This window comes from Papio anubis, unplaced genomic scaffold, assembly GCF_008728515.1.
Source record: "Papio anubis isolate 15944 unplaced genomic scaffold, Panubis1.0 scaffold113, whole genome shotgun sequence".
Lineage (NCBI taxonomy): Eukaryota > Metazoa > Chordata > Mammalia > Primates > Cercopithecidae > Papio > Papio anubis.
This window is the reverse complement of record NW_022160429.1, coordinates 22,661-39,612: the sequence shown is the minus strand read 5'-3', so window position 1 is coordinate 39,612 and position 16,952 is coordinate 22,661. Positions and strand designations below refer to the sequence as shown.

General features: G+C 37.5%; 1 pseudogene; it reads right to left on the bottom strand.

Moving 5' to 3' along the window:
• Positions 1 to 6,564: 6,564 nt before the first annotated feature.
• On the bottom strand, positions 6,565 to 13,996 carry LOC116268624 (annotated as a pseudogene).
• Between the last annotated feature and the right edge of the window lie 2,956 nt (positions 13,997 to 16,952).

Here is a 16,952-nt window from a genome sequence, read left to right as displayed (position 1 = left end):
ACATTAATATTGGTTTAATAAAGATAGCTTCATCTTGAACTATTTAGTGAAATACCCTAACTTCTAATCTTGTGGCCTTAGACAATCTAGTCCACAGACATGAAGGAAGTTTGTTTTGCGAACGGACTGTTATCATCTTTGATATTAAAGAAAAGAGAATTTATATTAAAAGGAATCATATATGGTAAATTCTTGTCCTAAAGTAAATTAACTGGTTGTTTAAAGAGAGAGATGTTTACATCAAAGTTGAGGCACGTCAGAGATTTTCCATGTAAGTCATAAAAAAATTTATAAAAGGGAATTTATGCAAGAAATGTTGTACAATTTAAAAGTGATTAGGCCTCCTGAATGCTTTATAAAATGCCATATAACTCTTAGCTGTACAACTTGCCTGCTTTGCAGCTAGGTAAGACCTAGGACACATGGAGTTAAATGCTGGAATAAGTCAGACCTTATCTGAACTTCTGTCTGGGTCCTAAGCTTTCCACCTAGTACATAATTAAAATCCCAAACTTACCAACAAAAGTAAAGGTTGCTAAAAGTTAACAGTGTAACATGTATTTAAAACTATTGAAAAAACAGTTTACATATACTTTTGGTAAAAAGATTATAAGGAGGCATGAGAATGTGGATTTTTACCTAGATTAAAAGGTTAAAGAATTGTTTTAAGTTGAATAAAATAAAAATGAAGGTTTAAGCAAGTTTTTGAAGGTTAATTGTAAAGGAAATTCTGTGTGTAATATGCTGGCTAAAGTTGAAGGGGTATCGTCTACTTTTTCTGTAAACTGACATTAAAATAAAAGCACAATGGGTTTCTCTTAAAGCACTAACCTGCTCTTTAACAAAAATTATAAAGGGTTAAAAAGGGTCTATAGAAATCTTACCTTATGGTCAAACATTAAAATTGGGTAAATGTGTCTACAAGGTTCTATTAAAAATTGAGTTTAACATTAATAGCACACTAATATAAAGGTAAAATTTGGCTTATTTGGTATAAAATCATACAGGAAGCATTGTCAAATATAAAATGTTGTTTGACTTTCTTTGGGCTATATTTGTATAAATATGTTATTGGTATGTGTTCCAAAGTTATAAGAGACTCCTATATTTCTGATATATCTTAGGGTATGTTATCAGTATTAATTCTAATTGTTATATTAAAATTATTGCATGCCACAAAGGTAACAGATATTCTTGTCAATTGTGACTTTAACTGTGGCTACCATAAAACTTTTTGTCATCCATAAACAATTGTTGTCTTGTTTTTGGTCTCTAGAGACTAAAGTAATCTTTTTGACTTTTTGAGGATTTTTAAGTTATGGCAATATAGTTACTTGCATAAGTACAGTAAGAATCTGTTTTATTTTGTAACAGAACACAATTTGAAAAACTGGTTATTTTACCAAGGCTTTGACTGGAATGGTGTGCTCTCCTTTAAGGAATCAAACTTGACTTATGGGGCCAATAAAGCTCTCACTGGCCTCATATTTTATGTGCACAGTCCCTGTACAGGGTTTCTGACCTGTGGTAAGTAAAGAATATTACTTTCTGACAGGCCAGGACCACCAAATTATCTTGGAACCTCAAGAGGAGAGGAATTCACCCAACTCATAGGTATTTAATAGTATAATTCCATGACTGGGCTCAGCTTTAAAAGGCCTTATCTCAGATTCCTTCTGTGGAACAAAATTCTATCAATGCCAGTTTAAAAAGCCTATGTAACAAATAATTATTCTTGCTGCACTGTATGCAAATAATTAAACCAAGTATAATAAAGCAAACCATTCCTACCATGATTTATTTTTTAATAATGGTTACTAGCAGAAAATAACACATGGCCCTTTCCAAACATGTGCCTCTGCCTCTTATTAGGTAAGGAATGTTGCTTCTATCTCAACCAATCGGGCCTAGTTAGAAACGCTGCTAAATAACTTAAAGAATCGGCCAAAAAAGCTAAGGGAATTCCAAAACAACCAAATGGATTCTTGGTTTGGAAACAAAACCATAGCATGGGTCATCCCATTCCTGGGCCCTCCCCTACTAATATGCCTAGGACTAATGTTCTCACCCTGCCTAATTAATCTTTTTGAAAGATTTTTAACTGACAGGGTCATGGACATTTCACTTACAACTACCCAAAAAGCGCCCCAAAGGGCATTGGCCTAATGGCTAATGTCAACATGACCATAAACCACAAATGACATCTCTGACCAGAAATATTCTAACATGAAGATAAACTCCTCCCCAACCAGAGACATGCCTGCCCCAAGATAACCTCCTCTCCGGCCAGAGAGATGTCAGCCCCAAGATAACCTCCCCTCTAACCAGAGACATTCCAACCCTGCAATAAACTTCTCCTCCACACAGAAACATTCCAAGCCTGTGATAAAGTCTCTTGCCCTAAAACCCTTAAATACTCTTAGTCTGTAAGAGAAAGTGGGCCTGACCAAAATCGGCCAGAATCCTCTCTCAGGTTTATTCTCCAAAATAAACCTGTCTGTGACTGTTGAGCCACTTTTCATGTTTCTTTCCTCTTTCTTTAACTCTTACAGTAGGAGTGGCTATGCTTATATCAGATAAAATAGACTTTGACTTAAAAACTGTTACAAGAGACAAAAAGGGAAATAATGATAAAAGGGTCAATTCAACAGGAATATATAACAATTACAATTATATACGCATCCAACAGTAGAACACCTAAATATGCAAAGCAAACACTGGAAAAACAGAAAAGAGAAATAGGCAGCAATAAAATAATAGTAGGAGACTTCAATACTATTTTCAATAATGGATACATCATTCTGACAGAAATCCATATCCAAAAGAAAACAGCAGACTTGAATAATGCAATAGACCAAATGGACCAGACATATGCAGAATATTCCACCAAACAGCAGCTGAATACATACTCTTCTCATGTGCACGCAGATCTTTCTCCAGGATAGGTCACATATTAAGTCACAAAATAAGTTATAGCAAATTTAGGAAGACTGAAATCATACCAAGTGTCTTTTCTGGCCACAATGAAATTAAACTATAAATCAAAAACAGAAGGAAGACTGGAAAAATAAAAAATACATAGATATTAAACAACAGACTCTTGAACAGTCATTGAGTGAAAGAAGGAATCAAAAAGGAATTTAAAGTGCCTCAATATAAATGAAAACAAAAATAAAAAACACTAAAATTATGGTCTTCAGCAAAAGCACTATTAAGAAGGAAGTTTACTGTGATAAATACATACATTAACAAAGAACAAAGATCTTAAATAATCAACCCAAATTTATACTTCATAAAAGAACAAACTAAGCTCAAAATTAGCAGAGAGAAATAACATAAGTTAGAGAAGAAATAAATAAAACAAGAAAAGAAAAAAATCAAAGAGGCTGAGTGGATTTTTTGAAAAAAATAATTGACAAATTCTTATCTAGACTAAAAAAAAGAAATGAAGAGACATTATAACTGCTCTTTTAGAAATAAAAATGATCATAAGTGAACAAATATGTCAACTGATTTAATAACCCAGAAGAAATGTGTAATTCTTAAACACATAAAATATGCCAAAAGTAACAATAAAGACAGTCTGAAAAGATCTACTATTAGCATGGAGATTCAATGAATAATAAAAATCCTTCTAACAAATAAAAACCCAGGATCAGATAGCTTCACAGGTAGATTCTACTACCTTTTTTTTTAAAAAAGTGCCAATCTGTCTCAAATGCTTCCAAAAAGTGAGGGAACCCTTCTAAACTCACTTTATAAGGCCAGTAGCACTCTACTACCAAAGTCAGACAAGGACACTACAAGAAAAAAAAAATCACAGGCCAATATCCCTGATTAATATAGATGCAAAAATTCTTCAAAAAATATTAGGAAATAGAATCCAACAGCGCATTAAAGGGATCATACATCATGACCAAGTGGTATTTATTTTCAGGATGCAAGGATGGTTCAATATGTATAAATTTGTACCATGTTAACAGAATAAAGGGAAAAACATCACATGATTATATAAATGCATGCAGAAAAAGCATTTGACAAAATTCAACATTCTTTCACGTTAAAAACTCTCAAGAAACTAGAAATAGAAGGAGAGTACCTCAACATAATACAGGCTATATATGAAAGGCCCATAGAAAATGTCAGACTCAACGGTGAAAAGTTGAAAGCTTTTCCTTTAAGAACAGGAGCAAGGCAATCATGCCCACTCTTGCTGCTTTTATTCAATATAGTACCAAAGCCCTAGCCAGAACAGTTAGGTAAGAAAAATAAATTAAAGGCTATCAAATCAGAAAGGAAGAGATAAACTTTTTCCTGTTTGCTGATGCCATTGTACTATGTATTAAAAATCCCAAAGGCTCCATTTTAAAAAACTGTTAAAACTAATACACAAATTCAGTAAGATTGCAAGCTACAAAATCAATATACAAAAATCAGCTGCATTTCTATACATCAGCAATAAACTCTGAAAAGGAAATTAAGACAACAATCCCATTTACAATAGCACAAAAAAGAATTAAACACTTAAGGAAAAACTTTTCCAAGGAAGTGAAAGACTTGTATCTGGAAACAAAACATTGATGAAAGAAATTAAGACACAATCAAATAAAAATATATACCGTGTTCACTGATTGGAAGACTTACTATTGTTAAAATAACCATAATATCAAAAGCAATCTACAGATTCAATGCAACCCCTATCAAAATCACATTGGTATTGTTTACAAAAATAGAAAAGGAAATCCTAAAATTTATAGGGAATGACAAAACACCACAAATAACAAAATCAATCTTGAGAAAGAAGAAAGCTGGAGGACTCACACTTCCTAATTTCAAAATTTAGTACAAAACCACAGTAATCAAAACAGCATGGTGTTGGCATAAAGACAGACAAACATCAATGACAGAATAGAGATCTCAGGAATAAATGCACGCATAAAAGCTCAACTGGTCTTTGACAAGGGTACCAAGAATACACTAGGGGAAAAGGATAGTCTCCTTGTTGAAGAGACTTTGTAGAGACTATCCTGGTGTTGAGAAAGCAGTATATCCATAAGCAAAACAATAAAATTGGATATCTATCTTACACCATACACAAGAATTAACTCAAAGTGGATTAAAGACATAAAAGTAAGGTCTGAAACTAAAACTGATAAAAGAAAAAATAAAAGAAATGCTTTATGACCTTGGTCTTGGCAATGATTTCTTGGATATGACAACAAAATCACAGACAACAAAAACAAAAATATATAAGTTGAACTATATCACTGGAAAGCTCTTGCAAAGCAAAGGAATAATAATCAACAGAGTAAAAAGACAACATACAGAATGGTAGAATATATTTGCAAACCATGTATCTGACAAGGGGTTGCTATCCAAAACATATAAGCAACTCCTACAACTCAACAGCAAAAAAAAAAAACTAATAACATAACTTTTAAATGGGCAAGGATCTGAGTAGACATCTTTCAAAAGAAAACATACAAATGACCAATAGGTATATGAAAAAAATGCTCAATGCCAATAATCAGGGAAATGCAAATCAAAACCACAATGAGATATCACTTCACACATGTCAGGATGCCTATTATCAAATAAAAGACAACAAGTGTTGGCAAAGATGTAGAGAAACTGGAATCTTTGCATACCGTTGGTGTTAATGCAAAATGGTGCCACTGCTGTGGAAACATGGTATATATATTCCTGTATATTTGTATATATGTATATGCATGTTATATACACATGCATATATATGCACATATATATGCACACATACATGCACAGTGGAATATTGTCTTTTTTAAATGCCAAGATAAGACACAATTTATTGGAGAGAGAAATTTCTCATCCAAAATATAGAAATCTGTACAACTTTGCCACAATCAATATACATGAACTCTACAAATTTATATCCATTCATAATTTACCAAATAAAAGATGATTAACAAAGTTCACAAAATAGATGAAAATACTTTTACCCAGGAAAGTTACAAACCAGACCTCCACTTTCTAAAATAGAAGTCTACTCTGCCTTAGAAAACTACAAGCTAGCAAATACACATAGAGCTGGCTGGTGCCAACACCACAGTTGAGACAGTATTTTTAAGGGTCTTTTTAAAAACCCGTTGCCATGGCAGATTCTGGTCACTCGCTACTTTCAAGGTCAAAAACACAATACAAAGTCTGACCATTTTCCCAGGTCATGTTTACTAGCTTGTCTTTATGTACCTTTAGAAATATTTGCTAGGTAAAAGTCTTGTCGTAAAATTTCCAGTACTACCATGTTTAAAACGTTGAACTATTGAGGTGCCAAAAAGGTTAACAATAATTTTCAAGCATGATAGTGCAAATTCCTCTGCAAGATCTACTGCAGAGAAAGGTTCTTTGACATACAGATTTTCTTTAAAGAAATTGATGTAAAAATTTAAGTATGTCTGGGAGAAGCAGAAACCACTCTAGGACTTCACTCCCTAGCAAATAAAGTGATCATTTACTTGGACTCACAGGCTATTAAATTATTGAAAGGTACTGTACAAAATATGGCACTGTCAACTTTTAAAAAAATGTTTACCGTTCTATCTTGCGCCAGATCTTCACAGCTGTGACATGGTTTAAAGTCCATAATCCATCCCCGATAGGAGCCCATCCAAAGCAAAAATCAAATTTATCCATGCACTATAAGATGATCCATCTTAACCTGATACAGTCATCATACTGTAGTTTTTGGAAGGGCTTGTTCTGCCCAAGAGGAATTCGTCCTTACAGCTTATTCAGCTGTCTACCATTTGCATGTCGGTGTTGTTTTGAGTGCTACCTCCTCCTGCTGGTGGGGCTTTCATACAGCACACAGACGGAGCCATCCTCTCCAAGTCTGTAGGACAGACACCTCATCGTTTCAGGTGAGCGTGAGTCCAACCCAGAGTGTGAGTTCACTTGGGAGAAGCTTGAACAGCTCCTGACTGCTCGGTCCAATCCGCTGTGCTGCCTGTCCAGAGGCTCCATTTTACGGTTGATGCGAATACAAAGATAACCTGATCTTTTGCATGGCTTTTCTGGGAATCAGTGATGTTTATAATGTTCTGTCAGCAGTTTCTGCAGGCTGTGGCTGAAGGTCTGCAGCTGTTGCTCGTTCGTGAGCCCTTTGGTGTGGAGAAACTTGGAGACGAAGGACATGGCGGCGGACATCTCGCTTACCCTGGTGGTGGCTCTGGGGTAGAAGAGATGCAAGGAGGCAGAGGTGGGGCGGCCCGGGAATGCCGGGGCTTGGCTGCGCTGCCCCAGCTGCTGAGCAGCCCCCAGGGCTTCCTCACAGAGCAGATGGCAGAGAGAAAGAGAGGGCGTGAGGGGCGGACGGCTACTTTTTTCTTTCTTTAGAGTAAAAAAGTTATTTTCTGTACAGGAAGAGGCCGACGAGAGGAAGAGAGGAGCGATGGCGGTGTGGTTACATGGCTAGGACCTCCCCAGCTGCCTCCGCCCCTAGCTGCGCAGCCTCTGAAGATCCCAACAGTTGCATTTTCAGCACCGAAGGGCGAACTTCTTTAAAAAGAAGAGCTACTCAGGAGGCTGAGGCAGAAGAATGGCGGGAACCCAGGAGGCGGAGCTTGCAGTGAGCCGAGATCTCGCCACTGCACTCCAGCCTGGGCGACAGAGCAAGACTCCGTCTCAAAAAAAAAAAGAAGAGAATTCTGCTGTATACGACAAAACTAACGAATCTTGAGGACATTATGCTCTGTGAAATAAGTCGCAGAAAGACAAATACTGCGTTTCCACTTACATGATTTACCTAAAACAGACAAATTCATAGAACCAAAGAGTAAAATACTGGTTGTCAGGGGCTAAATGGAAGAGGGAATGGGGAGTTTGCAATCAACGGACATAAAATTTCAGTGAAGCAAGGTAAATAAGCTCTGGAGATCTGCTCTACAACGCTGTGCTTACAGTCAACAATAATGTATTGTACACTTACAATTTGTTAAAAGGGACATCTCATGTTAAAAAGTACCACAATAAAATAAAATTTTTGAAAGAAAGACACCTGGGGGTCTTTTTCTTGTAGCAACTGAAGTAAATAAAGATGTATGCGTGTGTGGGCATTAGTTTATTTTCTCTTAAGGAGAGGTCTGGATTATAGCCTCCATCTTGAGACTGGAGTCAAGCATTTGAGGTGGGGACTGACGGAGAGATTGGAAATGGCATTCTTCTCCAAAACACCATGGATTCTGTAGTCCCTTGTGCAATTCTGCTATGATAGTTATGGAGACCAAGACAGGCAAAGTCTAACCAGGGAAGGAAGCGTTCCCTAGACTTCCTTCCAGTTCTACCAAGGTTGATATTGAGAGCAGGGTTCTTGCCAGCAGCATTCAACCCAACAATCTATACATTCTGAACAATCTCTACCTTTGATTTCTGCAAAATAACACTTTTTTATTTTTCTTCTGAGGCCCCTCCTTCACAGACCCGTTTCTGGATATCTTCTTCTTTATCAGACCTCTAAATGTTGAGATTCCTCTAGATTTAGATCTATGCTCCTTGTTCTTTGCACTCTACATTTTCTTCATTCATTTCTACAACTTCTAATAGCATGTATAGGTAGCTCCCAGATTGCTATTTTCACCGTGATTCTCTTGCCTCATACTATTCCCCTCTTCGGTGATGATGTGTCAGCACATTGGCCCTCTCTCTAATCTTGAATACTTTATTTCTGTCTGGGGAGTTTAGCACATGCTTCCCTCTCCCTATAATGTTGTATAACTTGCCCTGTCCCTTTTTGCAAGGATCAGTCCCAGCTTAAATGCCATATCATAAGTGAGGTCTTCCCTGAATGCACAATCTATGTTGGATCTCCCTAGATAATCAGGGAAGAAAAGAAACATTTTTTTCTTTCACAGCATTTATCACCATATGGAATTACCTTATTTAATCTATTTGTTTATATACTTTGATCTGTATTCTTCCACAGGAATGTAAAATCCCTAATGACAGGAACATGTGGTTTTTCTTCACCACAGAAGAGTATCTGATGCAAAATAGGCATTAAAATTCTTGTGAACTGACTAAATAATATCCATCTTCTGTACTTGATTGCTTTACTTGCCACACATCCCCAGTACCTAATTCAAGAGTCTGGTTCATTGTCAGCCCTTAAATATTGACTGAACCCAATTAATCAATTTTTCTTCAACTTCTGAACTCTGCGCCCAGCTCCTTACTGAATAGCTTCACTGGATATCTCAAAAGAACCTCAAATTCAATATGTCTACTTTCCCTATCTGTTATTAGCAACACAAACCAGCACTTGTCCTAGTAGGCAATCTACAATCATCCTTTACTTATCTCTAAAACAAAAAAAAAAAATCCACACCTTTTTCATAAAGTTTTGAGTGCACTAAGTGAAATAAGCAAAGTGCCTATCACAATGCTTGGCATACAGTATCTATAAATAGTAGTTTAGCTATACTAGTTTTCATTGATTCAAAGAGGCACGTCTTTTCACATCTCTGAAATCAAGATATGTTTTGTGATCAGTAGTGTTTCGTAACTGGATACACATCCAATGATTAATCAGGTGGAATTTTTTTCTTTAAATACTTTGTTAGAAAATTGTGTCCTTTACTTCAATGGTGCTTCAGATGTGATAATTTGCAGTAACACAACTTCTCTCTCCAATGTGCCCATACATATTAAAGTAGTAATTAGGTCACATCACATACATTTTAAATCCATATTTTTCTCACTCTTGCCACTGTTGTAATCTTACATTGAACCCTCATTTTCTTTCAACTGAACATTGAGTTAGCCCCATGAATGGTCTCCCTGCCAACTATATTGCCCTTCTCCAATGTGTGTGTCATATTCATGCCAGAGAAATCATGATTCTCTCGTGCCTAACTCACTTCATTATCTACACAACTGCCTGCAGAATGGAATCCAGATTCTTTCATATGGCTCACAGGGCTCTGACTCTCTCTCTCTCTTTAGCCTAATCCCTAAGCAAGCCACAGTCAAGCTGACCTTCTTTCTGTACTTGCAGATTACTTAACACCCTATGTTGTTTCACAACTCATGTCCTTTATCACACTGACTTATCTTGAAAATATTTTGTATCAGCTGGAATCCCTCTGGCAATAAATAACAGAAAAGCAACTTGCAGTTGCTTAAACAAATAGGAAAGTCCATAGGCTGATATTCCAAGGTTGATAGAATTGCCCAATAATGCTGATGAGGACCAAGGCCCATTTTATCTTTCAGACTTCCTTAACAAGCAGACTTTCATCCCCCTGCTTGTTACTTTGCTGTCTCAAGATGGTCATTGAAATATTAAATATCACATCTATTTTCCATTAAGTAAGAACAAGGAAGGACATTCAGGAGTATGCCCACTACAACTCTTCTTTTTAAGAAAGAAAATGCTTCCCATAAGCCCTACCCAGCAGTTTTCTACTTACATTTCATTGCCCAAACAGCACCTTAGTCACTCTGGTTTGAAGATGCTTAGAGAGAGGGATGTTGTGGGTAGTTTAGCCAATAAGCAGCGTCTGCCACAGTCTGCTTGGAAAATATCTTCTCATTTTTTGTGAGATTCAACTCAAGAGTTATATCTTAGAAATTTAGAAATGTATATATGTATATAAATTATATTGTATATAAATTATATATGTATATAAATTATATTGGTATTTATATAAGCATACATAAAAGAAAATTTATAAATATATATATTATGTACTCTTTCATCATTAACTGAATATTTATCAAACACGAGTACACAGGGCATAGTATGTACTATTCTAGGCACTGGGAATACAGCAATGAACAATTTCCTTTCATTTGTGGAATTTACATCCTAGTGTTTACCCTTTGATCTAACTTTTTCACCTCTAGTAACTTACCTTACAGACTACACCTCAAAAACAAGGATGCTCACTGAGGTGATAACTAAAATAACAAAAATCTGATTGAATATCACTATGGGATTGATTATAATATACATAAAATTATAAAATGTAATTATTCAAAAGAGTATATTCCTCTTAATAGAAACATACTAACATGGAAAGTTGTCTCCAATGTATTTTTTAATTTAAAAAATTGAAAAGAAAAATGTATAGTAAACTCTCACTTTTAAAAGGAAAATCCATTCCCAAATTCATATGGAATCTCAAGGAATCTGAAATAGCCAAAACAACTTTGGAAGAAGAACAAAGGTATTAGACTCATACTTCCTGACTTAAAAGCATATTACAAAGATACATTAATCAAAACAGTGTGGCACTGGCATAAAGACAGACAAACCATTGGAATAGAATGAACAGCCTAGAAATAAGCCTGTTTGTATGTGGTCAATGATCTTCAACAAGGGTGCCAAGACCACTCATTGGGAAAATGATAGTCTCTTCGACAAATGGTGTTGGGAACACTGGAAACGAAAGTTAAACCTTTATTTTACACTATTTACAAAATGTAACTTATAATATATTAAAGACATAAGCATAAGACCTAAAACTATAAAATTTCTAGAAGAAAACAGACCAGATGATCTCATGACATTGGATTTGTCAATGACTTCTTAAATGTGACACCAAAAGCACAGGTAACAAAAGAAAAAATAAATGGGACTGAATCAAAATTGAAAACATTTGTGCATCAAAGGACACAATCAAAAGAGTGAAGGGCAACATACAAAAGGGGAAAAGTATTTACAAAGAATATATTTAGAAGTTACTATCCACAATATATAAAGAACTCCCACAACTCAACAATGAAAAAATCAAATAACTAGATTTTAAAGTGTGAAAAATGTTTGAATAGATATTTCTCTAAAGAATATATACAAATGGCTAATAAACATTGAAAAGGTGCCCAACATTACTAATCACCAGAGAAATGTAAATCAAAATCACAATGACATATTACTTCACACCTGTGAGGATGGCTACTATCAAAAAAAAAAAAAAAAAAAACAGAAAGTAACAAGTGTTGGCAAGGATGGGGAGAAATTGAAACCCTTGTGCATAGTTGGTGGGATTGTAAAATGGTTTAACTGCTATGGAAAACACTGTGAAGTTTCCTCAAAAAATTAAAATAGAACTACTATATGATCCAGGAATTTTACTTCTGGGCATATATCCAAAAGAACTGAAAACATGATCTTGAAGAGATATTTACATACCACAGTCATAGCACTATTCCCAATAACCAAGAAGTAAAAGTGAGTCAAATGTCCATCAATGGAAGAATGAATGCATACAATCAAACACTATTCAGCCTTAAAAAGAAATGAAATTCTGATACATGCTGCAACATGGATGAACTTTGAAGAAATTTTGCTAAGTAAAATAAACTAGTCACAAAATGACAAATACCATATTATTTCACTTATATGAAGTATCCAAGCCAAATTCATAAAAACAGAAAGAAGAATGCTGGTTACCAGGGACAGAGAAGAGGAGAAAGGGGAGGTATTTAATACGTTGTTTAATAGGTATAAAGTTTCAGATTTGCAAGATATAAAAACTCTGGAGATCAGATCAACCATGTGAATATACCTAACACTACTAAACTGTACATTTAGAAATGGTTGGCTGGGCTCAGTGGCTCACACCTGTAATCCCAGCACTTTGAGAGGCTGAGATGGGTGGATCACGAGGTCAGGAGATCAAGACCATCCTGGCTAACACGGTGAAACCTGTCTCTATTAAAAATACAAAAAATTAACCGGCGCCATGGTGGACACCTGTAGTCCCAGCTATTCGGGAAGCTAAAGCAGGAGAATGGCGTGAACCCGGGAGGCAGAGCTTGCAGTGAGTGGAGATCATGCCACTGCACTTTAGCCTGGGCGACAGAGCAAAACTCTGTCTCAGAAAAATGGTTAAGATGGGAAAAAGGAAACCCATTCCTGCATCTTCATGTATATTATTATATATAATACTTTCAGTTTATGAATTTGGTGGGTAGTTCACACATTACTTTATATTTTCTTCATAGTTATATATTTTATAAGTATACATTACTTTTTATAGTCAGAAATATTTGAAAAAATTTTAAAATTACAAGGTACTTTCTTCTCTATCTCTCTTCTCAAATAGTAATGACCATTTATTTGTACTTATGTAGTCACCAACAGAATGTATATTTATTGAATGAAGTAATAAATGTATCATCAACTAGTGATAATGAATGATGCCTTTAATAAAAAGTTATATTTAGCACCAAATTAAGAAATTAGTTTAATACAGTTCTTCATTTAATGAATACCGATTGTTATTAAGTGCCTAGGATATGCCCGATGTGCCTGTGTAGGTTTTGAGTAAAAACATGGTTATTTCTTGAAACTGTCTTTTGATGAAGAAAGAGCAAAAGAGAAACAGAGAAAGAAAGAGGTTATGGCTAGCTGGTAACATTCAAAAGCAAGCCACCTCCTGAAACCCCATTACAAGTCAAGATAGTATCGTCCAGGTGTGTGGTACTCTGGTGGTCTGGTTTTATCATAGTTAGAGCCTAAATACATAGCAAAGAGAATAGATTTCACATACTTCAAAAACGTGTAACTGCAAGTATGAAATACCTGCAGACCCAGTCACCCCACTCCAGCTTCTGCCAGAGAAAACCGGTGTAAGAACAACTGGTTTGGAAATTAATTGCATTCTTCCCCCGCCCCCTTGGGCCATAAAGTATTATTGGCAGGTAAGGGGAAGAGCCAGCGGTAAGGGTCCCTCGCTTCTCATCCCCTACCCAGGATCCTCCCTCTGAAGGAGAGCGGAAGCCAGGAGCCTGCCACTCAGCGGACCTTGCAGGTGGGCAGGTTGCTGTAGGGATCTTTCTGGAGCTTGAGCAGGATGTGGTGGGCAGTGATCTCCTGCTCAGGCCTCCTCTGGTGGTCAGCACACACATCGCCCAGCTGGACTTCGGCACCGCTGCTCAGGGCCTGGATCCGCACCAGCTGGGCCTCAACGCAGGCCTCCGTTCCTGCAGTGTGGCCTTCCAATGCGGCTTTCATGCTGAGCTGCCACTGCAGCTCAATCTCAAGACCCCGGAGAGTACGCCACCGGTCCGTGACTCGGACTTGCTCATCTGGAACTGCTCCGTGTGGCCAGCGACCTCCCAGCTCAGCTCCTCAGTCTGGCTGGTGACCAGGCTTCAGTATCTTCCGTGTCTGCTCAGCCATGACCGCATACTGGCTTCACGTGTTGTCTAGGATCTTGGCAAGACCAACGCCTGGAGCAGAATCCACCTCCACACTGACCTGGCCACCCACGGCACTGATTTCCTCGTTGTGGTTCTTCTCCAGGTGATCTAACTCCTCCTGCAGGCCTTGCATGTGCGTCTCCAGGTCAGCCCTGGCCGGGGTCAGTTCATCGGGCGCCCTGCGCAGGCCCTGATGTCTGCCTCCAAGCTCCTTCACAGAGCCTGCTCCATCTCAGACTTGGATCGGAAGTGATCTGCAGGCAGGCGGGCGGGCGTTGTCAATCTGCAAGACAATCCTGGAGTTCTCAATGGTGACTCCAAGACTCTTGTCCCGCAGGTCTTCCATGGTCTTGAAGTAGTGGCTGTAATTGCCGGGGGCCCGGGCCGCTGCTTGTGGCCCCGGTCGTGAATCTTCACCTTCAGCTCACCACTGGCCTCCTCCAGAGCCCGCACCTTGTCCAGGTAGGAACCAGGTGGTCGTGGATGTTCTGCGTGGTGATCTTGGTGCCCGTCAGCAGCCTATCGGACCTGCCCAGGACGCTGGCATCGCCGCTGCCATAGCCCCGGAGGAGGATGAGGGCACAAAGCGGGTGGAGGGCACAGACAGGCCATGGCCTCGGATGCTGGGCGCTAGGAAGGCGCCCCCGACCCCAAAGTGCACGGAGCAGCTGCCCAGCCCCCAAAGGACTAAGTGGCCAATGATTGGCGAGAGCTGCAGGAAATTAGGGTGAGGGGGAGGAGAACGGCCCAAGGAGCTGCAATCGGCAGAAGGAATCGGAAATTTTAATTGCATTATTACCAGTTACAAGAATTTTTGTGCTATGAGTGGGCTCAAAAAAACGGCCGGGAAAACACCAAAACCACTCTTGAGGAGAACTTAAGAGGGAACCAGGCTTCAAGCTCCCAAACTCACCATGGACTGCCATAGAATTTAAAGCACAGTCCTCATTCCCCAGAAAGCTAACCAAGCCCACCGCAGGGTGTCCTACCAAAGGCAGTTCCCTGGCATTATTCTAGATAGAACAACCCAGACAGGAAAAGTGTACTCCTGGGGAGAGATGAATCAATTCCTAGGAGGACTGGACAGACATTCTCAAAAGTTTGTTGGAAAGATAGCAGAGAAGAGAAGAATGAAGTGCTTTTATAAAGGGATAGGAAGAAGGTGAGAACAAGGAACTGAGATTAGGAGCTGAGTGTGTCCATGACAGACCGCCTAGAAAGAATGTAATATCTAGAGCTTTTACTCATAGACTGCGGGACAAGGTATATTTACCATGTAGCTCTGTATTTTCCCTCTTGTGTTATAATGTTTTCTGTAATTAATTACTCTAACCCTTTTAGCAAAGTCTAATACACTTCAGCATTGTCTAGTGATGATATACAGACTAAATGGACAGGTGAGTAAAAGAAAAAATTAAGGCCTTTCTGTTTAGAAATAAAATATAAAAGAACAGCTTTTATATTTTATTTTCACGTTGAAAATCAGTCAGATTTGCTTCAGCCTCAAGGAATGTGTTTACTAAAATTAAATGAATGCTGGCAGGGAGCTCTGCACTTTTTTTTCTAAACAGGAAATGGGTTAAGGGCGGCAGCTGAGTGCTTTTGACATAACCCTAGTAGTCTTTGGCAGCATCCTTTCTGTTTGGTAGGATAAGATATTCTAGGCTCATCTTGCATTTTCTGGAAAAAAAAAAAAAGCCACTGAATTAGGCATAGAGGAAATTACTATAAAGTTTAAGGGATAATGTAAAAGATCTAGGAAAATACTCTAATTGCTTCACAAACAAGGAAGAAACTGAAACTAGAAATGTAGTCAATTAGTATTGCTGATGTGCTTTACGCAAGAAAGATCGTATATTAGTTCTCTCTTACCGCAGCTTCACTTTCTGTTGTTTCAGTTACCCTTGGTCATCCAGGGTTCAAAAATATTGAGTGGAAAATTCCAGAAATAAATTATTCATACATTTTCAATTGTGTGCCATTCGAAGTGGTATGATGAAATCTTGACACCCGGGACATGAATCATTCCTTTCTCCAGCGTATCCATGCTGTATATGCTGCTGGTATTCCCCCAGCCCCCAGCCCAGTCACTTAGTAGCTATCTCAATACTGCAGTGCTTATGTTCAAGTCATCCTTATTTTACTTAATAACAGCCCCAAAGCTCAAGAGTAGTGATGTTGGCATATTGTTATAATTGTTCTTTTATTATCAGTTCTGTTCATCTCTTACTAAGCCTAATGTATAAATTAAACTTCATCCTAAGTATGTATGTATAGGAAAAAACATAGTGTATCTATATAGGGTTGGGTACTATCTGTGGTTTCAGGCGTCCACTGGGGATCTTGGAACATATGCCCCTCGGATAAGGGGAACTACTATATACAAGATTAAATAAAGTCACTTAAAATTCATTTATAAAATTATGTCCTAAAATATTTGTTCCAATAACAAGATATATTCAAATTATTTTACCAAATAAAAACATGTTTTACTTTCTAATAAAAGTTAAAATGTGTTAGCAGTCTATACCATTTTCTTTAATTACATGGAAAAAGTTACATTATGATGTCTAATTAATAGTTATTTATAATTACTGCCAAAAGTCAAAAACGAGTTTGATGCATACGTTTTAAATACCATGCCTTTTTATACCCTTTTCTTTATACATAACTTGTAATTTTACCTTCAAATTATACTGCATTACTTTAAATTAAATAATGAGAGTACATATGTATAACTTGCTTTGAAAATACATGAATCATGAAAA